The sequence below is a fragment of the Rhamphochromis longiceps genome, linkage group LG2 (assembly GCF_057381845.1).
Source record: "Rhamphochromis longiceps isolate RC_006_pf linkage group LG2, R_longiceps_female_GT1.1, whole genome shotgun sequence".
Taxonomy (NCBI): domain Eukaryota; kingdom Metazoa; phylum Chordata; class Actinopteri; order Cichliformes; family Cichlidae; genus Rhamphochromis; species Rhamphochromis longiceps.
This window is the reverse complement of record NC_140558.1, coordinates 36611498-36634744: the sequence shown is the minus strand read 5'-3', so window position 1 is coordinate 36634744 and position 23247 is coordinate 36611498. Positions and strand designations below refer to the sequence as shown.

At 42.6% G+C, this 23247-nt stretch overlaps 1 protein-coding gene across 7 annotated transcripts in view; it reads right to left on the bottom strand.

Moving 5' to 3' along the window:
- The window catches only part of mid2 (midline 2), a 168308-nt gene that overhangs the window by 100651 nt on the left and 44410 nt on the right, over nt 1–23247 (bottom strand). Inside the window, exon 1 of one of the 7 annotated variants that reach the window (XM_085426264.1) lies at nt 11869–12458. The exons of 4 other annotated variants lie outside the window; for them this stretch is intronic. The gene's annotated coding sequence lies outside the window, so the exon portion shown is untranslated. Of the gene's footprint in view, nt 1–11635; nt 11769–11868; nt 12459–23247 lie in introns of those variants that run through there. 2 more of the 7 variants (XM_085426318.1, XM_085426273.1) reach the window with 2 other exon arrangements.

Genomic DNA, 23247 nt, shown 5'->3' with positions numbered 1-23247 from the left:
TGGATAACAGCTGTGTTTGAGTCTATTAGTCCTTGCTCTGATTGCCCTGTACCGTCTGCCTGAGGGCAACAGTTCGAACAGGGAGTGGCCAGGATGTGAGGTGTCTTTTATGATGTTTTGGGCCTTTTTAAAACAGTGGGCGTTGTGTAGAACTTCCAGTGTGGGGAGAGGGCAGCCAGTGATCTTTTGGGCGGTGTTAATGATCCCTTGGAGTGCTTTCCTCTGAGCCCCTGTGCAGCTAGTGTACCAGATGCATATGCAGTAAGTTAGAACACTCTCAATGGTGGCTCTGTAGAAGGACACCAGCAGTCTCTGTGTGATGTTATTCCTCCTGAGAATTCTCAGGAAGTACAGTCTCTGTTGGGCCTTTTTCAGCAGCTCGGAGGTGTTCACACTCCAGGAAAGGTTCTCCTCTATATTGACTCCCAGGAAGCGGAAGCTTGCCACCCTTTCTACACAGTCCCCATTTATGAATAGTGGTTGGATCTCTGCCTTTTTCCTTCTGAAGTCTATTATGAGTTCTTTGGTTTTTGAAGTGTTGAGGAGGAGGTTATTGGCCTTACACCATGACGTCAGCTGCTCCACCTCGTCTCTGTACGTAGACTCGTCTCCCTTGGAAATGAGCCCCACCACTGTGGTGTCATCTGCAAATTTCACAAAGATGTTGCTGTGGTGGTTATTGATTCTAGTAGTCAGATACCCAGGTCAATAAGTCCTGACAGCTTATATGACAGCTTTTGTTCTTAAGAAATCTCTCTAAGGGGAAAAAAATTATACTAATACGCTGTCCTATTGAACTACAATGGATTTGACTACTTGAAAATCACAGTTGGAGCTGCTCTCCTCTTCAAAGTAGTAATTTTGCAAGATAAAAACCAACATTTTTCAGGAGGAGAATAAACTATACCCTTGCAGCTACAGCTACAGATTCTGGCAGTGTGTCATGATAAGACTGAGATAAAGAAACACAAAGCTCCAAACACAAAATGCCTTTCTGGTGAATGTGTGTGTCCTTGTGGTTATGTGTTGCCACATGTGCATGCAGTTTCCTAAATCTGCTGAGACCAGCAGCTGGTGTTCGGTCTTTCAGGCTGTTTGTGGAGCCTGCAAACAGAAGGAAATACATTTATACGCCTGATTCAAAAGGCGTATAAATTCCCAATCTCCCTCGGGAATTTTCTGCCGTTTACATCTGCGCTGTTTACATTCCACCAGATGCTAATGCTAAGCTAGCGTTAGCACAATTGAGCAGCAGCATCAATAACAGCCTGGTAGCACACCCGGACAGTGTCTTTATTGCGGCTGGGGATTTTAACCACGCGGACCTGAAATCTGTACTTCACAATTTCCACCGTAATGTGAAGTGTGCTACCAGAGGAGATAGAACGTTGGACCAGGTGTACACCAACATGGCGAATGCGTACAGAGCCCAGGCTTATCCCCACCTGGGTCTGTCAGACCATCTCTCCCTTCTGCTACACCCAATATACACACAAAAGATCAAGAGCACTGGGATTACAACCAAAACCGTGAGAACATGGCCGCAGGATGCTATTCCGATGCTTCAGGACTGTTTCCACTGCACAGACTGGGATGTATTGAAGGTGCAGGACACTGACAATCGTGTCGCATTGGACAGTTACACCTCCACTGTCTTGGACTACATCTGTTTCTGTGTGGACAATGTAACAACTTGGAAACGATTCCGTGTGTTCCCTAATAATCCACCCTGGATGACACACGGAGTTCAACAACTTATTCGAACAAGGAACAACGCTTTCAAATCCGGGGACCAGGAGGCATACAGTGCTGCCAGGGCCAACCTGAGAAGAGGCATCAAGACTGCCAAGCAGCAGCACAGGAGGCGTATCGAGGCCAGGTTTGAGAACAACACAAACCCAAGGCAGGTCTGGGAGGGCATCAGGGCTATCACGGACTACAAAAGAAGAACACCATCACCCTCAGCCGACAGTTCTACTCTGGCTGAGGATCTAAATCTCTTTTATGCCCGTTTTGATAGGGAGAACACCGACCCTGTCCTGTCCCCTCTCCCCTCAACCGACCCTGCTCCGGTCCTGAGCACTCATGAGCTGAGGCGTGTATTCCGGAGCATTAACACCAGGAAGGCGGCCGGGCCGGATGGAGTGCTGGGCCGGGTGCTAAAAGACTGTGCTGCGGACCTGGCGGACGTCTTCACCTCTATATATAACACCTCGTTGTCCTGTTCACTGGTACCATCCTGTTTCAAAGCAGCAACCATCGTTCCCATCCCAAAACAGTCAAATGTCACATGTCTGAACGATTTCAGACCTGTGGCACTCACCCCCATTCCCGCCAAATGCCTGGAGAGACTGGTCATTAAACACATCAGAGCTGCTTTTCCACCATCCCTGGACTCGCACCAGTTTGCATACAGGGAGAACCGGTCAACCGAGGATGCGATCGCCACAGTGCTGCACACATTACTGAAGCACTTGGAACACAGGAACACCTATGCACGGCTCCTCTTTGTAGACTACAGCTCGGCTTTTAATACCATCCGGCCATACAAACTCCGTCCCAAACTCCACCAACTGGGACTTAACTCCTCTCTGTGCAACTGGATTGTGGACTTCCTCACTAACCGTAGACAGAGTGTCAGAGTGGGTAAGAACACCTCTTCCACCCTTGTGGTCAACACCGGTGCCCCTCAGGGGTGTGTTCTGAGCCCTCTGCTATACACTCTCTTCACCCATGACTGTATTTCCTCCTGCGCGTCCAATCTCATTGTTAAGTTTGCAGATGACACTACAGTGCTCGGACTTATATCCAACAATGATGAGACAAACTATAGGACAGAGGTGCAACAACTAGAGTCATGGTGCCACGACAATAACTTGGTCTTAAACACCAAAAAGACCAAGGAGATCATTGTAGATTTCCGGAAGAGGGGTCATAACAACCATCTGCCTCTCTTCATTGGCAGTGAGGCGGTGGAGAGGGTGAGCAGTTTTAAATTCTTGGGGGTAACTGTGACCGAGGACCTGTCCTGGGGCAACCATATCACCTCAGTTGTACGGAAGGCCCAACAGCGCCTCTACTACCTGAGGAGACTGCGGAGCGCACACATTCCCAGATCTCTGATGTTGAACTTCTACAACTGTGCCATCAGCAGCGTTCTGACGTATGGATTTCTAGTGTGGTTCCCCAGCTGCACCAAGGCCGATCAGCAAGCACTCCAGCGGGTGGTGAAAGAAGCTGGCAGAATTATTGGAACAAGTCTGCCAGAGATCAGTAATATCTTCCCCACTCGCTGTCTGAGGAGGGTGCACAGTATCCTGCGGGACCAACATCACCCTGCGCGCCACCTTTTCCATCTGCTGCCCTCAGGGAGAAGGTACAGGTCTATACAGGCCAGAACATCCAGACTGGCCAACAGCCTGTATCCACAGGCTGTGAGGCTCCTGAACTCTCTGCCCCCCTCTCACGGACAATAACCATATCCAACTTCTTAATAGCAATGAACTGGTCTGCATTGGTGCATCATATCTTTATTCTCTTCCCCCTCCTGCCCCCCCCCCCCCCTCTTTCTTAAATAGATAACTATCATATCTGATATATCTCACAGTACAATAATATTGAATGGGTTGCATTGTTGTATTTTGTCATGTTTCTCAGGTCTTTGTCTGAATTTCTACGAACATTATTGCTAAGGATTGTCTTATTGCATTGGAGTCACACTGGGTTAAATATGTACACTTGGGTTTTAAGGGGTATTTATTATTTTCTTCTTTTTTTTGGGTTGTATGGAAGCCCCAAACGCAATTTCATTGTTCTTGACAATGACAATAAATAAATAAATACTAAATACTAAATACTACAGATTGAAGACCTGTTGGAGTTATCTCAGCTGAAACATCTGTAACCCCATCACTTACAGACAGAGCAACTAACCTTTTTTTAAGGATCACTCTTTCTTTCTTTCTTTCTTTCTTTCTTTCTTTCTTTCTCTTTCTTTCTTTCTTTCTTTCTTTCTTTCTTCCTTCCTCCCTCCCTCCAGTCTCAGTTAGGTGGATGGAAAAAACAGTGTGAAATGGCAAATAGAATGAAGTGCCACCTTTAATGCGACACTGCACGCTGCACTTTGGAGGGCCCTGTTTTCCCAGATGTGCATAAGCTGCATTTATCTAAATGCAAACGGGAAGTTTTTCATGACAGTTAAACTGAGTTACAGTGAGAACAGACTGCGTGAGTCACTTTAGTTCAAAGTCCGTACATTCCCCCAAAACATAATGCATCCTGGAGGGCCATTTGCCAGTTCTACTGTAGTAGATGGTCTCATTAATAAACCAGGAGGTGTCTGTAAAGTGTTACTAGGATGTTCAGTTATTCATGGTTGCTGGGTGTGAGGGAGAAAGAAATATGAACTACAGAAGTGAACCAAAAAATATGAAAAAAAAAAAAAAAAAAAAAAAACACCCCACAGTGAGGTCAAAAGAAATCAGAACAAAAATAAATCACTCACTCAGAATGAAAACAAAAAGAGCAATAAAGACGGAGAATGGAGAAGGGAGGAGAGGTGGGAGACCTTGCCATGACTGTGACCCCAGGGAGGGGGTTCCTGTCCTCTATCACACTCTACAAAGTCAGAAGCTTCTATTTATACAGCACTGTAATGTTTGGCATTTCCTTCGAGGGGGAGGTGAATATGAGCCATTGTTTTCCTTGGCTGCCATTCGATTGGCTCAGCATGCTCCATGCATTGAAATGTCAGCAGCTTATAGCTCTATTTGTTTGATTAGCTCTATTTATCACTGATAAGTGATCATTTGTTCATTCTCAAGATGGGAAATCTTATTATTGTTAAGGGTGAAAAGACATGCTGATTGATAGCACAATGAATGAGCCCTGACAGCCGCTTGATAAATTTAGTTTCCTTAATCTCTTGTGAAATATTTATGGGAAGTGTTGTAGGCTGCCAATGTGTATATCACAGCACAACTGTCAAAAGACAGATCTGAGCTCGCTGATTGCAGGAGTACCAACAATGATGTTGCAATGATATGCAACATATAATCATTGCAAACTCACTCGCAGTGCAGAGTAGTCACTCTCAAACTTAAGCAGTCAACTTTGCTCGCAAGAAGGGAAATACTAACACTGGGATTCCGACCTGATCTCACAGAAAGAAAACGGATGTTCAGGAATGTGTGACAGCACTCAAATCTCACATTTACCTCCACCTTACCCTTCCTGGTTTTTAATGAAACCTTAGTAAAACTCCTGGCGAGACTAATGGCTCACTAACTATGTAGCCCGACTGATTTATCACTGGTCCGATATTAACGGCCGCCATTAGCTATTTTGTAAGTATCTGCATTTATAATGACAGATAAAAGAAAACGTTAAAAAAAGACATGGAAAAAACACCCTTCAATCTTGCTATGGGTGTTGACATTCAACAGTTTTTCTAACAAAGGGCAACCTGCAACTTCCTCGTTGCTCCTGGAATGCTACAAACAGCGCAATCTGAGCATCCTGGCAGAGCGTAAACAAGGAAATAAATACTGACACGTAAGAAATGCTTTGTGTTTCTCAAAGAAAAAAAAAAGAAGAAGATATGCTGGCTGATACATCAGATTTTTATACTGCCAAATATAGTAATGGTCTTAAAAATTCTACATTGATCAGGCTCTAATACTGTGCAGATTTTGCAAAAATGAGATCTTAAATAGCTTTATTATAAAAATACAAACACATCTGCTGTGCCAGAACACATTTAAAAACATTAGGTCAGACTCTATAAAAGTCTGTACTATCAATTAGAATAAATAGAAATGAGCCTCGTCTTTCCTGTTGGTTGGACTTGCCTGAGCTAAGATGGAGTTAGTGCTCTAAAGCATTCCGAGTAACTAGTTTGTGAAAACAAAACAACATTCCCTCCTCAGTGTGGCCCCACGAGCAGAGCTGACACAAATCAATAGGTATTTTGTTAAACAATAGCTTTGCCGGCATTTTAAAAAAAGCCAGTCCCCAGGGCACTGCAAACCCACACAAAATAATTGGGAAAGTTAACAATAGCCACTGCTATACCAACACGGAACTGAACCTATGGCCAGGACACGTAAAAATCAGTCAAATAAAATTCCCACTTATAATTATGCTGGCTGTATGTTCAGCTGCAGTGAAGTAACTAGCAGTTTGTAAATAAACCCTTCCCTGCAAACAGTGACAGATAATCTCTTGCAGAGGTTCTAAAGAGCATCAATCATTCCTAAAGAAGTCGTTTAAGTAGGAGGGTGTTCCTTAAAAGCACCTGCTGGGCAGATCACTGTGTATGATAGAATTATGTACGTGTCTATATGTGAGTGCATGAGTCAGTCGTGTTTTTTTCCTCCCTCCTCTAACCCCCTTAACTTTTTGTCTTTGCTCTTTGATCTGTACAGCTACGAACCCTCCCCAGAAACCCCCAAATAACCTCGCGGCTCAAAAATCTTTTTTCACGCCTCCTCCTGTTTACACCTACCTTCTTGATCTTTCTCTTTATAGTTATTCCCTCTCTCCGCCTGCATTTCCATTTCCAATCCCTCTATTTTTATCACAGCGGCATCCGGGCTTGTGCTGCAGAGATTATAGTGTTCATTATTGCAAGCAACACACCTGAGTTAAATGGCCACGAAGTGAAGAGCGCAAGGATTTGTGTTACAAGTTTCCAGAACAATTGGAACAGTTTGAAACAACTTCCAATGCAATGGCACCTGAAACAGTTGCTGTAAAGTTAAGAAAAAAAAATCAAAAGAAAACCAGAAGAACTTTCAAGAACTAGTATCTAGTAACAAATATCTTCCATAATCTACTATAACAGAAAAAAAGACCCAGAAAATCTTCAAAGCATTTTGTTCACATATGACTTTTAACTCCCCCCAGCTCATGTCATTCCCCGGGCAGAAGTCTACACCTTCACAATATCCATAGTTTCTGCTTCCAACAGACAGGTGGTGTGGAACACTTTACCCAATAGACAGGCCTCTTGGGTGGACAGCATGACGTCAGAACTGGGCCCAGATTCTGGATCCTGCTGCCAGCAGGTGAGATCATAGGAAACATCTGTACCAACATAGGCAGCTGACTGTTAACTAGTGTGGATGAAAATTGGCCGCCTCCTCCTCAGCTGTTCTCAGCTGAGCTCTCCTTTTCCAGTTTTGATCTGGTGTTTCTTACACACAGATCAGGTCAACACGACAGGTCACAGTCCCACCCTTGTTTTGTTTAGTCTGCACCACCATGCAACTATATGTAATCTGTAATGTATAAATACAGCACTTGCTTATATCAGAATGTCATTAGTGTTAGTTGAAAAGGTTTGCATTCCTGTTAAGTGACACAGAGACAGAAAAAAATACAAGCATGGACATTGCCAACAGAAAGAGGAATATAAAGACGGGACTTGGCACTTCATGTTACGTACTGCATATAGAATTTGGCACAATACATGTTTACATGTGCGAGCAGCCAGAGGTTTAAGTTCTCTCACCACTCAAGACTTGTTTTGCCCATATTTTCAAGTTTAACTCAAAAGCTCGTAAGCTCAATCTGTTAGCTCTGAGATATTAGTCTGTAAATCATCCACTAAGGCTCGGTTATAGATGAAACGCTTGGAGGTTGGACAAGTCAGTAAAGTATGGGCTGGAGCTCACATAATGATAAGGATGGACAATATATTTGAACTGAAGCTCTGATGGGTTCTTGAATGCAAACTAATTAACGTCTATGATGCCTCCTGCCACAGCATATATACTGATGCTTGCCAGACCAGAGTTAACAAAATGAAGACAGTGGAGTGGAGCACTGAACAGCAGCACACAAGCACACAATTCAGCACTTTACAGAAGTGTGCCCAACACTTGTAGCCACAATTTTGTGATTATGTAACCTTCTATATAGTCATTTTTGTTTCAACAGCACAGTGCACTGTTTTAGATTACCAAGGCTTTTTTCCCCGTGCTAGCACTGCAATACAGAAGCTCCTCTGCCTGTGTTAAGATATAACGTTAACAAAACTATAGTAGAGCACATAGATGGCGCCGCAGGACTTTCATGCTAGCACAAGAATAAAACGGCATTTTGGCCGGGAGAAGAAAGTTAAGCAATGTGGTGCCATGCATGAGTACTCTTTGCTGATCTACATGCAGAGCAAATATATCTGGGAGACAAGCTATGCCTCCCTTGGCAGGGACCTTCATTGCACTGAGTGCACTGAAGAGATCAAAGGAGTCTGGAGACAAAGACAGGAGGCAATCTGTCACACCATACATCCATCCATGCGATGTAGGTCTCAACTCCAAGATTTATTCCACAGATCAATACTATATCACACAGAAACTATTTTCTTTAATGAATGATCCGCAGTCAGACTTGGCAATCTTTTAGTCTCACTCGGTCCCTCTACTCTTTACAACTAATTACCACCACCTTCACATATGCATGGTTAATTTCAATCCCCATCGCCCTCACTGTAGCTACAACTACACAAGTGAGTAATTTTTCCACAAGATTTATCTGGCCTTTGACCAATATGAATAATGTGAAGAAACTGAACAGCTGTACAGTGGGAGAGAGGCAAAGAAAGAACTAGAAATTCTTTGCAACACACATCTTTTTTTGTTATCATTTGATATACAATGATCAACAGCATGCTTCTCTTCTAAAACAATGGGCAGCAGGCCCTGCTAGTTCACCTGTTTTGACACTTTCCATTTAACATAGGTGCTTGTTGCAGATTCCTGTGGTTTTGTTAATGGCACCCTGAAGTGCATTTGATGCTGTGATTATGCTTACTTCAGTGCTACCAACCCATCACTTTTGCACCCATCACAAAAGCATATCCTCTAGGGTGTTATTACTAGTGCAAAATGAACACGCAAAAAGACCTTTAAAAAATCGTAAAGCAATAACTGAAATATATAGCAGGCTATTTAAACCTAAACCTTGTCTGCCTCTACATTAGCCCCAACATTTGTCAATACAAAACTGTTTTCTCAGCTCATTTACTGCGCATATGTGCAAAAACAACACAGCTGAAGGTAGAAACTCAGGAGCACACAGTTTATTAAGCGGGCCATGTCTGCTCGCTAAGATGATTCATTTGAACTGTTTTAGAGAATTAGAGGAATTGCTGTGTTCTAGATTTGTTGCAGAAAGCTGGAACGCTGAAGGGAACAAGAGAGCAGAGGGGATTTTAAAACATCCCAAGTTCAGATGCATGGCTTCACTCCGTATATCCCTCGACTGCACAAAGCTGGCCACCTCTGTGCAGACGCACAAAATGGTACAAGCTACCACTTACTGTCTGTCATGTAGTTCAGATGAAGTTATGTGCTTTAAGGTATATTACTGGCAGCTATACCAACTTCAGATTAACAGGTGGGCTAATTCAAAATCTGATCAAGGTGATCGGGGCTTGACATGCAACTGCTGCAATCTCGAAAATCAAAGGAGACCTAACAGGGCTCATTCTAAACTGATGAACACAAATCTGGTCTCCAATGATTTTTACAGCTTTAGTGACTTTAAAGAAATACCATATAACTCACAAATCACTTGAAATGAAATGAAAAAATGGCCAGAGGACAATCAGAAGTATTTTAGAAATTCAGCACATTAGGAAGTAAGAACAAAGAGAAACACGTCTACTGCTTTATTCTTATATTAAGTGAACTAACCCTCAGCATTGCAGGGGAGGCTCTGGTACCAATATTGTCCATATTTTTTGGCAGCAGCAATGTCGAGCTTTTTCAAATCCAAGACATGACCGTTACACGACCTAATCCATTAAACCTTGTTGAATGAATCACGCTTGCTGCATCTCCCTTGATCCATTAAATTTAATCTTACAACATGCATCACTGGACAACAAGGCTACCACCTTTCTTTTAATTCTTTTGGCTGCCCACAGTGAATAGACAGAAATGTATACACAACAGCCTAAGCAAAAGAAGCTGATAGAAAGTAAAGCAGGCATAACAGTGAGCTTTGTGATGTAGGTTCCCGTACCGACAGGGAACAACACCCACTTTTTCCTCTGAGATAGAAAGAGTTAGAAGGGGAGAGAAATAATAAGAAGGGAAGGGAGGAAGGAAGAGGGGGAGGGTGATAAAGTGAGAAACAGGAAAACAATCCTAAAGATAGAAAATCAGTCAGGAAAGTGAACACATGGCATTTGAGAGTGTAACTAGCAGCCAGGAGCATTAACTGCATTCTTGTCTGTTTGAGATGGAAGCGTACATGAGTATGCTGATGTGTAATCAGTCTGATGAGCCATGTTGTCTAATGGCAGGAGACAGTCAGCGCCAAGGGTTTAAGAGAAAAAAAAAAGAACTGGGAAAACTTCTGCTAGAGGAATTGCAAAAGCCTGATTGGGTTTCAGCTTTTAGTCCACCCTATTGTGGTTTTGCTTCACGCAAACTGGTGGCATAGGCACAGAGAGGGTGAGTGGAGAGGCAGTGAGTAGCAATCTGGAAAGCAGGATTTGAGATTTAGCACGGAGGGACTGATTCGAGTAAAGGTTGAAGAAAAACAACGCAAACTACTACAGACGTATGACCTGACAGGCACCTATCACATAACAGTAGTTACTTGTTAGTGCTGCAAAACACTTCAGCAGCCTAACAAGAAGCACATTTCCTCATGCTGTCAGCTGAGCTCAGCAGGATTATTAGAAGTCCAGGATAATGTTTGGCATTCAGCACTGCGTGAGATGAACGATATGTAGCGACACTTAAACACAATGTTGTCTGTGTATTTCATCCCAGTTTGTTGGGCTATTAATTTTGGGGCACAAGTTCCCTTCAGTGCTACGGTGGCAGAGATTGGATTTAGCTAAAATGAAAAAGTAAAGGCTTAATTTGTGTAAGTGTAGCACGCATATTGCTATCAAAGTATAGAGATTTAAAAAAGAAAAGAAATTCTATTAATGTTAAAAATGTTCTCTTAGCGAGAGTGCTACAAAAATGGCATTTAAAATAGGGGAAAAACTTATTTCAATCGGGTTCATTACTGGTTACCAGAGAGTTCCACAAAATTTTCAAAACAAATCAGGTTGATGTTTCTCGCTTGGATGAATCTCTATTGCTCTGAAAAGCACGAGGATGCAATAAGGACCCCTTGTTTATAGTCTATCATTCACCCCGGGACAAGACAAACTGCAAAAATCTCGAGCGTCTGTGTTTCATGGATACACTACAGCTCGCGAAATGAGCCTATAAAACCCTTTAAATAAACATAACCATAATACAAGACTCTCTGAAGCTGAATCACTCTAATAAACAGTATGCCATCATATGCGCAGCAGGGGTATCCAAACTAAAGCTCGGTTATCTTAAGCTCTGATGGGAGTTAGAGGCACTTTGGAGCACACTACGTAAATGCTTTATTTACCCATCTTTCCCCCTAAATTACCCTCGTAAGCAAAAAATGCCGTTTTAATCTAATGTTAGACCACCAATGAGTGCATACACTGCTGTTGCCTTAACTTGCCACATACACAAATCTGCACGTACAGTATATTATCAGATGGGGACACACGGACGTGGAAGCTTCTGAGAAAACCTGTCCCAGCACTAATGTCTAAGTTTGAGCATTATTACCAGCAGCCTACCTCAGACATGTTCGTGCGCGTATGGCTCGGTTCCATTCAAGAGAAAGCTTACACAAACGCGTAAAGAAAAATCCCATAGATGGCTGGGAAAAGCACCACCGGTTCCCGTTTCTATTTCCGGGCGCTTCTTTCTCCCCCGGCTTGTCTGAGCGTTCCCACAAACCTGAACCCCCACACAGATAGACCGAGTCAGACACCTCTGAGCGCGGAGGGGAGGGGTTTCAGACACCTACCAGCTTTACATGCCCACTTCTCTTTTCTTCTGTCATCTTGAGAGAAGCCCCGAAACGAAAGAAACACAGAAGGGTGGACAGGGAGGGGATGAGCCGAGCCGGGGTATTGAAGAGTACTCCTTCACGTCTGTTCCACAAAGCGCACAGCGCGGCGCAAAGCAAAAACACCAGTCCGGTGCCGTTCAGTCAGTGGGCTGCACCGCTCCGCTGGCGAGAGCTCCCAGGCAATTGGAATATTCAACTTTGGAAAAATGAGAGAGGGAAAGAGAGCGAGACAGAGAGAGAGGGAGAAAGAGAGATGGGAGGGAGGCAGACAATCACAGGAAAGCGGCTCCTCCTACTCGAACAATACAAAAAGCGAAAGGCAGCAGATAGAGGCTTCAGTGCGTTAAGCTGAACAGCTCTGGGCACCAGTAGTAACACGTCTAATAACTAACTGAGTGTGCGCTCCAACGGCAGACCACGCGTCACAGTTTTACACATTTTATTGGATAATCAGATCAAAGCTCGAGTGGGCAACAAACTGTCGATTCAAGAAGCAAACTTACCTGACCAGTAACAGTGGGTCATACATTCAGATCATACACGGGTAATGCACAAATGATGGCATTTTTATTTCCAGCCTGCACGACAACTGAATTAATGCCCACAATCGCGCTTCATTTTTTTTATATATTCTTGAAAATGATGCAACACCGAGTAATAAAAGCAGACCCCAGATATTAAATATCGCGCATCCTTCATTGTTATCAATAAGTAGCGCCAAGTTCGACTGCAAAAAGGCCCAAAGGCAGCAATTAGAATATTCATAGATTTCAAGTTGAGCAAAAGTGGTTCGCGAAAATGGATGTATCACACATTAATTTCCTGGATTAATTACAAGATTGTGTGTGTGTGTGATTGTGTGTGTGTGTGTGTGTGGGGGGGGGGGGGGGGGGGGGGGGGGGGGGTTTGTGAGGCCATCCCAAGAAAAGCCAGTGTTATAACGTGAGTAATACTCCTGCATCATGGTGTGTGTTTCGTGCTTAATTGCATATATCCCATATTGTTATTGCAGCATTGCTTTCGTATTTCTACATCATACACAAGGGAGAAGCACATGCCAAAAATATGCCAGACTATTGCTCTAACTTTGTTCCAAAGAGGTGGGTGTGCTGTCTGTGCCTGCAGGTGTGTGTTGTGCTGCTTTGATGTGTGTGTCTGTGGGCTTGGAAACAATGCAGAGGTTAAGAGGTTCTGCAGACCTTTCCAGCAGGCTGCTCTCTCCTATGTGGTTGCTTCCCTCTGCCAGCTATGTCCTGCACCTGTCTGACCTAACACTGCTTGTAATACCATTTCTTTCCTGTGTGCTGCTCTCTGCATTGTGTCCACACACACTGAGGTTGCCCTATAATGACAGGCACAGGCGAAAACAGAATAATGTAATACTGATGTAAATGTTATTCGGTGCTTTACAAAAGAGAACGCGAGAGAGAGAGACACTACACGCAAAGGATGCAGTGCTTTGAAAAGTTATTTCTACCACTGCAACTGTTTCTCATCTGATTAATGATTAAGACAATACCAACTTTTTTCCCCCAACTGTTATCAAAGGAAGCATGAAGCTAAGTAAGAAGCAACTAAGATTCAAGTCTTACAGTCAGATTTCTGAAATAGGAAAAAACATGTAACAGCTGTCTTCCAGATTAACAGTACAGGGAAAAATCTGTAGCTTTACACAGCAGGAAGGCTGCTTTTGGTAAACAGTATCAGACAAGGTGTGGCCTGACAAGCAGGTGTGTTCTCTGACTGTCAACAAGTGATACCACAATGTGTGTAAGAGCAGGTTTGCTACCCGTCTGTCTACATTAACTATATCTACAAACACAGATGTCCAGCCTTTTCTTGTCTTAATAACAGCTTGCCCCAAAGCCTGTCCTTGTGTCCGCGTCTGGCCAGCGAGTGTCATTCAGCTCATGTGCTCTGCACTATAAGCCAGAGTCTATCCGTCTATCTTGGCTTGATTTTCAACAAGATACTGGATTGTCACAGTGGTGTCAAGGTCCAGGACTAGTCAATGCATATGTATTACTCATATTCATAATACTCCCTCCTGCTGTGTAGTTAAACACCGCCTTTCTGACACAGAATTTGACCGTAATACACAAGCGAGTCCACTTAAAGAAAGCTTTTTTCTGCATGCGGCCATATTTAGAGCATAGGATTGTCACCACGGATCAGATCTGGTTATAGTTTCTGTACAGTCTGTCAGATGATATCAGTCATAGGCCTGTTCTTGCTATAAGGACTGTAAGGTTGATATGAGGTCACTGATGCACACATGCCAACCTGAACCTCCCAACCGTCCCCACCCCTACTCCAACAGACACCTGCGCTTCTGGGGAAAAGATTCTATTTACTTTTATAAATGTGATTATTGCATAATTCCTTTTCACCCTTATCTAAATCCCCTGTATGGGTATATTTGAAATTCATTTTAAAAAAGAAAAAAAAAAACTCTTTCTTGAGCACGTGGTTAGAGACAGCTACAAGTGAATATTAGTTTAATTCCCAGCAGAGGTATTTTGGATTTTAATAGGTCTTTTACCCTTTGAGCCTGACAGAATAGTTGGCTGATTGACTGCACAGACTAAGCCTGGATCCAGCCCCAGGCACCCGTCAGTGCTGTCTTTGCTCACTGACCACATAGACATCTAAATTTTGTGAGAGTGGCAGTCATCTGCACAGAAGGCAGCTTTAGCACTGAGTACTCTAAATGAACTCAGCAATTTGTGGGCTGGAAAGCACTAATGTACAGTTACTTAGAGTGTGTGTAAAGTTATTAATATTTTGTTACAAGCCATTCTCTTGTTTTTCCATGAGCCACTGAGCCTCACTTGCTATTATACCACACTCCCATGTGATTACGGAAACTGTATCAGCAAATATACAACCCCTAGTCCTTCACCAAATATAGATAGCTTGAGGTTGCTATTGCAGTCAGAACACATTTTCTTTGGTGCTTATTGTTGCACCTTTATGATTAGAAGTTTATAGTACATAGTCACATTTGGTCTCCCATGTGCTGCAGCCACCTCTATAACTGCTATGAATGGCATTCCATCGGGGCAAGCAAGGCAGCAGTACTTTCCTTGTGAAATTTAAAAACGGACATCATTTAAAACCAACCAAAGTGAAAGAGATTTGTTGCCTTACATCTCAAATAAATGTTTCTTCCCTAAAGCATTTCATGTTGTCTGTTTGCATCCATCCTTTAAATTACTTCCATCTTGTGGCCACAGTTATTGCCTCCTGAAGTTAGCTTGACTCCGAGCCATTAGACTTTATAGTTTTTGTCATTTTTATGGATGTGTCTGTGCCCCATTAACAAAAGCTGGAACTTTTCTAGTTGAGAGGCAAAATATTATGTTTATCCTTAGCTGTTTGCATGCAAAATGTGGATGGTTTTAGGCAGAAGACTGACAGGTCACCAGCATACTAGACAAGTTGTCTCTGGCTCTGCTTTCACTGCTATAATCGGTGCATCATTGCACAAAACAGTAGCAAGTAAATCACTGAACTATACTGTGATTAATCAAGAAGTAAGTTTTTCTTACTATCCACATTGGCTAACATGAGTGATGTAGAAGAAATTGTCCCATGAAGAAACATTTAATAACCCCTTTAGCACATTAGCAATAAAAGCCTTAAATGGAGAGAGCAATCATCAACTTTTACCATGTCTGGTTTAATAAAAAAGTTGAACAGACAAGTGCAGGTTCTGCCATCATCAGATTGGCATCTATGAAAAATAACTTGTTGACTGAATTACCAGTTGTTTTGATAAAATGCCGTAAGTTTTCATTCGTATTTTTAGTCCCCCTGTAAAGAGTGAACCTGCCAGGAACGTGTGTGCAGTAAGGTGAATGTGTCCGGGGAGAGTGCTACAAGATGCAGAGAGGGTGTCAGCATATAGGAATACAAGACATCTGGTTCAGTTTATCTCTTTGATGCATGGTCTCTGCTTGCCTTTATGTAAAAATCACTAGATGCTACTGACTGCTATTCATATAACAGCCCCACCTCCACCTACCATCCACATGTGGGTTCTGAGTTTACTTACAGATAGGAGGGAAGTTATTGATAACTTTACTGGATATGATTCTGAAATAAAATAGTAAAATGAAAATGACTCAAATACTAGAAATGAATGGCGATGTGGAGCACCTATGGCTATAGTCCTTATTGCAGTGGCCCGGGTGCCTTCAACCAACCCCCATCTCTCCCCATTTTCCTGGCTGCTTTACAATATCCTATCTAAAAAAAAAGGCCCAAATGCCTCATAAATATATTAAATACCAAGTACTTGAATGGAAAAAAAACTTAAATAAAGCAGTGTTTAATTTGAATAGAGCGGATTTTCTCAGAAAATGAAAATTTGTATGAAAAACAAAGTGCCAGTGACAGAATAAGGGCAGGCTAGATGACTGAGGCTGCCTTGGACAGTAAACACACCAACCACTGGAGACTTGGCCTCACTATTGTGCTGCCCTGGCCCATGCATGGGACTTATTGCATATCAAGTTACCATCAGCAGTAGAATTTAACAATGCCTGTGGTGTGTGCGCGTGTGTCTATGTGGGTGTATTGGTGTGTGTGTATGCATGTGCATCAGTTACATGCACACACTTCGAAGTGCACACTTGCATGACAAATCAGCAACACCCTCAAACAGTGTGTGTCCAGAGGAAATGCATCAGCTCTTCTCTTCCTTTCTCTTCCTTTTTCCACTCCCAGCACCACAGCTCATCAGGGACTTATTGTACAGCACCAGCCTGTCTGTGTACTGCAGCAACATGAAGTGATCAGGAGAAACACTCACTCACAGAGACATAAAAACCTTTGTTCCCTTCAAAACATGGGAATCTTTGTCCCAGTGCAGACAACTCTAGAGAGTGATGCAGTGTTATTAGCATTCTGTGCCCACATGAATTTCTTTCTGTTGGGGGTGTATAAATATACACACTGCGCAGTAGCCATAGCAGTTATTGAATTGTAATCATTACTTGGTTGATTACAATTCCCCACTCTAAGCCTAGTGAGGTATAGTATAGTACTGTGAATATTTTCAGGAAATTCTCTTTCACTTGACAACAAATGCATCAGTTCTCTTGCAATACTATGGCAACACTAACCTCATAACTCGAGTTAAAAATGGTTTCTTCTGGGCATCCTATTGCCAACTTAAAAATCAGACCAGCATAAACAGATCAATAAATACTCAGAGGGTGTAAACAAATCAGTTGCTGGGTGTAGAATTGCGCCATCAGCTTTCCATTAGTCACGCCATCTCATATCTGATACTTTTTACTAATAGAGGCAGGCTGAAAATATTCAGTCTTCACCTTCACAGAGCTATCGCCAAGGATGCTGTTTTTCCTTAAGAAATGTAAAAACCTTTCAATCAGAGAGTTGGAGTTGTTTTGGGTTTCAAATGTCAGCACTTTATATTTGTGGAGGAGAGAGCATGAACCTCCCAGTTAAACACTGTATATAATTCTTCTGGTGATTTAGCCAAATGTTAATGGATATTGTTTACTGCCTCTACAAGTGCTGCCAAATCACATCCATTGAAAGTAGATATGCTGACTTAACGTAATTACGTTCCAGGAGCACTACCTCCTTTCATTTGATGTAAATATTGCAGATTTCACCCGTCTGAACTACAGCTGGTATGAGCAGACTAGATGTGAGCTAGCTGTGTAAAGTAAAATGAAAGCATACTGACCACTCACTAAAATATAATGCTGTGTCGCTTGAATTACAGCAGCTGTGTGTACATGTGTGTCTTTAGCCTCTGGCTCCACACCAAGACAATTTGGAGCGGAATACAGGCTGTTCCTGGACAGACAGCAAACTTAGGAGTGAATACGACTTTCTTGCAAACAACATAGATTGAGTGAAAGCAAACTAGCACATTCTTGACACGCTCTTTTAGTCGAGCATTAGCCCATTAGTGATTCACATGATACGCAATTCATCTTCAGTTGATGAAATCAAAGAGATACTACTGAGTAGAAAAAAAAGTAGTGTTTACTGTATAAAATTTGCAATGACACTAAATAGGCCTTTTATTTTAAATAGTTAAATAGTTGGTTATGGCCACTTACAACTATTTGTTATAATTATAGTGCTTAACTAGCTGTAGCTGAGTTTTTGGACTCCAATGCATAACCATTTGAGCTAAAAGTAAAACATTTCTGATTGAGAAAGACTGTAGCATGGAATAAAAAGCCCATATATACATTATAGGAGGTGACTGAACTAAAAAAGCCCTCTTTCTGTGTGAAATGAACATTAAAGCCAAAAGCAAGGAGTTTTACTGCCATTAATTGTCCACTATATTTAACAAAAATAGTAGTTAAGTTAAAGCTAAAAATAGAAAAAAACTACATTAAAAAAAAAAATAATGTTAATCACAGTACCCGACAACTATCTTTTTGTAAGCCGTAGCAGGGTTTTATGACTGCACTGCTAACACTTAGCCAATTTCATCTGACGGGTTTCATATTAATATGGCTGTCTGAGACCTTTAAAGAGAATCCCGAGTCAAATCCAGCTTTAAAAATATGTTTCCCTAATGTCACATTGGTGTTCTTTGCTTGAGTAGCTGCTCAGTTCGGGAACATGCACCTCGTTGGCAGCTGTCAGAAACTGTAGGATCAAGGAAGCTGCTGTATTTTAATCTAATGATGCAACAAGTTGTTTTGGTTTAACATTATACTAGTAACGTGTTATTAGTACACTGTATCACAGTGATCCAAGTTTTTTTCCCCCCTACAGAAGACGACTTGTTCATGTTTGTTGTCATTAATGTCAAACAGAGTGCAACACAGATGCAGAAGGCATTAGCTCTTTGCTGTTAGTGGGTCCCAAATTCCCCTTTTTATATTACTCGGGTGCTGATGTCTGTCGCAGAGCCATCAATATTATGCATTTTACTTTGTGGTGACCTAGTGGAGCATAGAAAAGACTTGACAAACAAGGGAGAAAGTAAGATGTGAGATTTTTATGAGTATAATACTGGATTATTTCACACCAAACATTACTGTATTATTGCCTGCATTTTTCTTCCATTTGAAATAAAAAGTCCTCTCAGATTAATAAAAATTATTTATAGTTTTAAAATGTGAATTTATGATTTGGTCTTTTCAGTTGCTCATACTTTAGTTAAGCGTCTGTACTTAGAAACATTATACATTTAGGCATTTATATTTATATTTATAAAGGCCCAGTCAATTTAAAAGAAAAAAATGTTTTTTTGTTTTGTTTTTGAGGCATTTTCATTACATGTCCCTACATGTCTCATAACAAATCTTTAAAGAATGCCAAACTGAAGCATTTCGTAACTTTTATCAGTAACATATCTCATCAGATATGTTAAAAAAAAAAAAAAGTATGCCACGTCTCCTGGGTGATCCAGATGTTCTTCAGATAGGATACGATTGATCCTGTAACAAAAACCTTATGCTTCCTGTATAAGACTGATTGGTAAATCCTTTTATATATTATTTAAGTAGTTGCCACAATACATTTCCCCCCCAGTTTGGATAATTCTATTGTACAAAAATCAAGTGGTTCTCCATCTTCTTCATCTTCATCCGCTTGGTCCGGGGCCGGGTCGCGGGGGCAGCAGCCTAAGCAAAGAGGCCCAGACCTCCCTCTCCCCAGCCACCTCCTCCAGCTTATCCGGGGGAATACCAAGGCGTTCCCAGGCCAGCTGAGAGATATAATCTCTCCAGCGTGTCCTGGGTCTGCCCCGGGGCCTCCTCCCGGTGGGACATGCCTGGAACACCTCACCCAGGAGGCGCCCAGGGGGCATCCTTGTCAGATGCCCGAACCACCTCAGCTGGCTCCTTTCGATGTGGAGCAGCAGCTGCTCTACTCTGAGCCCCTCCCGGATGGCCGAACTTCTCACCCTATCTCTAAGGGAGAGGCCAGCCACCCTTCGGAGGAAGCTCATTTCTGCCGCTTGTATCCGCGATCTCGTTCTTTCGGTCACTACCCACAGCTCGTGGCCATAGGTGAGGGTAGGGACGTAGATCGACCGGTAAATTGAGAGCTTCCCTTTTACACTCAGCTCCCTCTTCACCATGACGGACCGGTGCAGCGTCCGCATTACTGCAGCTGCAGCCCCAATCCGTCTGTCGATCTCCGGCTCCCTTCTCCCATCACTCGCGAACAAGACCCCGACATTACTTGAACTCCTCCACTTGGGGCAGGAACTCATCCCCGACCCGGAGTGGGCACTCCACCCTTTTCCGGCTGAGAACCATGGCCTCAGATTTGGAGGTGCTGATCCTCATTCCCGCTGCTTCACATTCGGCTGCGAACCGTTCCAGTGCGAGCTGGAGGCCCTCACCCGATGAAGCCAACAGAACCACATCATCTGCAAAAATCAGAGATGAGATTCTGAGGCCACCAAAGCGAAAGCCCTCCGCCACTTGGCTGCGCCTAGAAATCCTGTCCATAAAAATTATGAACAGAACCGGAGACAAAGGGCAGCCCTGGCGGAGCCCCTCACCCACCGGGAACGAGTCCGACTTATTGCCGGCAATGCGAACCAAGCTCTTGCAACGGTTGTATAGGGATCGAATGGCCCGTAGCAATGGGCCAGACACCCCATATTCCCGCAACACCTCCCACAGGACACCCCGAGGGACACGGTCGAATGCCTTCTCCAAGTCCACAAAACACATGTAGACTGGTTGGGCAAACTCCCATGCACCCTCAAGTATCCTGGAGAGGATAAAGAGCTGGTCCAGTGTTCCGCGACCAGGACGAAAACCGCATTGTTCCTCCTGTATCCGAGGTTCGACTAACGGACGAACTCTCCTTTCCAGCACCCTGGCATAGACTTTCCCAGGGAGGCTGAGGAGTGTGATCCCCCTGTAGTTGGAACACGCCCTCCGGTCCCCTTTCTTAAAGATGGGGACCACCACCCCGGTCTGCCAGTCCACAGGTACTGCCCCTGATCTCCACGCAACATTGCAGAGGCGTGTCAACCAGGACAGCACTACAACGTCCAGAGCCTTCAGGAACTCGGGGCGGACCTCATCAACACCAGGGGCTCTGCCACCAAGGAGTTGTGGTTCTCTCATTCTTAAATTAGGAAGTGATGTGACGGGAAGATGCACTGAGGACCCTATTAAATGACAGGTGACTGACAGACTGACATGGGATCAGTCTTTGTACAAAAATCAAATACAGCTGTGCAGGGATTTAAACCTCACTGGTACAGAGTAAATAACATTACTGATGATTAGTTAACAATGTATATCCGCATCAATACTGCAGCAAAAGGAAGGCGTATAAAGAGGGGAGGATAGAGCCCGAGAGGAACGACTGGAGACATGAAAAGCAAAAACACGAAGGAGGGATAAGAAGAAATATGGGTCAGACCGAGAAAGACAGGGAAGGCTCAATGTAAATCAGAATGTGTAAACATGTACAGGCCTAATCTCATTATCCCTCATCCTCCTGGGCCTGTGATCAGATGCTTGATTAAAGCAGGAGATGAAAGAAGAGAGGTAGAGGACAGAGATGGAGGTAGGTGGGAAGGAAAGAAAATACGGGATGCCTAAAACAGACCGAGTATCCTTTGGAGAAGAAATAAATTGCAAATCGCACTGTTTTGAGTTACAATAAATATAAAACAAATATAAAGACTGCAGTAAAGATTGCAGTGTGTAGTATGCATTAAAAGCAGTGTAGCATTTACTGACACAAAGGAAGGCATTTTCAGGTGACCTGAAAAAAAAATTAGCTGTATATTAAAGCAAATGATGCTGCATTACGTGGCATTTGAGGGTAATATATCAGAATTACTACATACGTGTGGACTAAATGATTTTTTAAAAGAAAATTTGTAAAATTGTGGCCATTGTTAACAGAGTAAATGGAGTATGACCATAAAAACATCTTAAAATTTTCAGCATTAATGTTAAAAAAGACATCTATATAAACAAATAATGTTGAAAAGTGTTGTTATTGCTTGATTTGCTAGAGAAGATAGCCAGAGATAATGTTTACACCCAATTCATGACTGATCCTGCATTTCATCCTTTTTTATAATTAATGACTGTCCTCTAAATGGTTATACAGTAGGTCTTAAGGCCTGTTACAGTCTCCATGTTTGAGAAACTATGCGACTCTGAGTTCCGATTGCTGCAGATTTTGTCATCAGATGGTGAGTGCGAGGCTCAGTGCGGGCATTCGCATGCCTGCCAATTTTTTGCAACTACGCAAACATGCCTGTTTATACACTACACTGCACTACAACACACCCACTACACAATCAGGCATACAGGAATTACTTGTACATAGTGTCTACTATTGCTGTCTTCACCTTTGTCGGCAAAAGAGTATAATCCCTGTTTAGAACAAAAGCAATTCCCCTCAGTACCTGTGAAGTGAACTCTATGAGGAAATATAATATAATATAAATATAGTTCCACTACGACTCTAAAAAATGCAGGTGTAGTAGTGGAAAGGAAATCCCCGACAACCACTAGACTTTTTTTTTTTATTCCTATTCCACACTCACTTTCAGTATTGCCTAATTTTTAGCTAAGCAGCAAATGATTTAATTGCTTTCTAAAGATTTTGTGTGTGTGTTTCCAAACATCATAAACTGTGATGTGTGCGTACTGGGGTACTTTTTAGTTACGTGAGCAGAAATCAACACATAGTTTGTATCCTGAGAAGCAACCCAAACCAAATCCTTTCTCTCTAGCAGATAATTTCCTTTTTTTATTACACTTTTTTAAAATTTAAAAGGCAATATTAATATTAAAATTAAATGGGTATTATGTGTTACAAGGGCTATATCCAACACAGTGTTATTTTTCAGTAAAATTACTAGAAACCTTTGCAAGAGCACAGCCCATTTAAATTTAATTCCAGTGAACCATTAAAACTGCATTTACAATTCAGACATTCTCCCGCAGAGAGTTCACCTTCACACACACACACACACACACACACACACACACACACACACACACACACACACACACACACACACACACACACACACACACACACACGTTTATAAATGAGTAGAAAATTTATTTAAAAAAATAAATAATCAAGTGCTCTGAGTTATTGAATGTGGGCCAGTAAGCTAGTGGCATTTCACACTTGAAATACTTCCTCATTCTGTTAGAGCAGACACCATGAAATAGCCTATAAAGGTGTTGTCAAAACAGAGTCTAACCTGCTCTTAAACTGCATGCAGTGCTGTTACAGTAACTCTAGACACATCAAATGACAACTTAATTTCAGGTGTGGGCAAAGATTTCTTGAGCACTGTTCATCTGGGCCGCCCTTAAGTAGCTT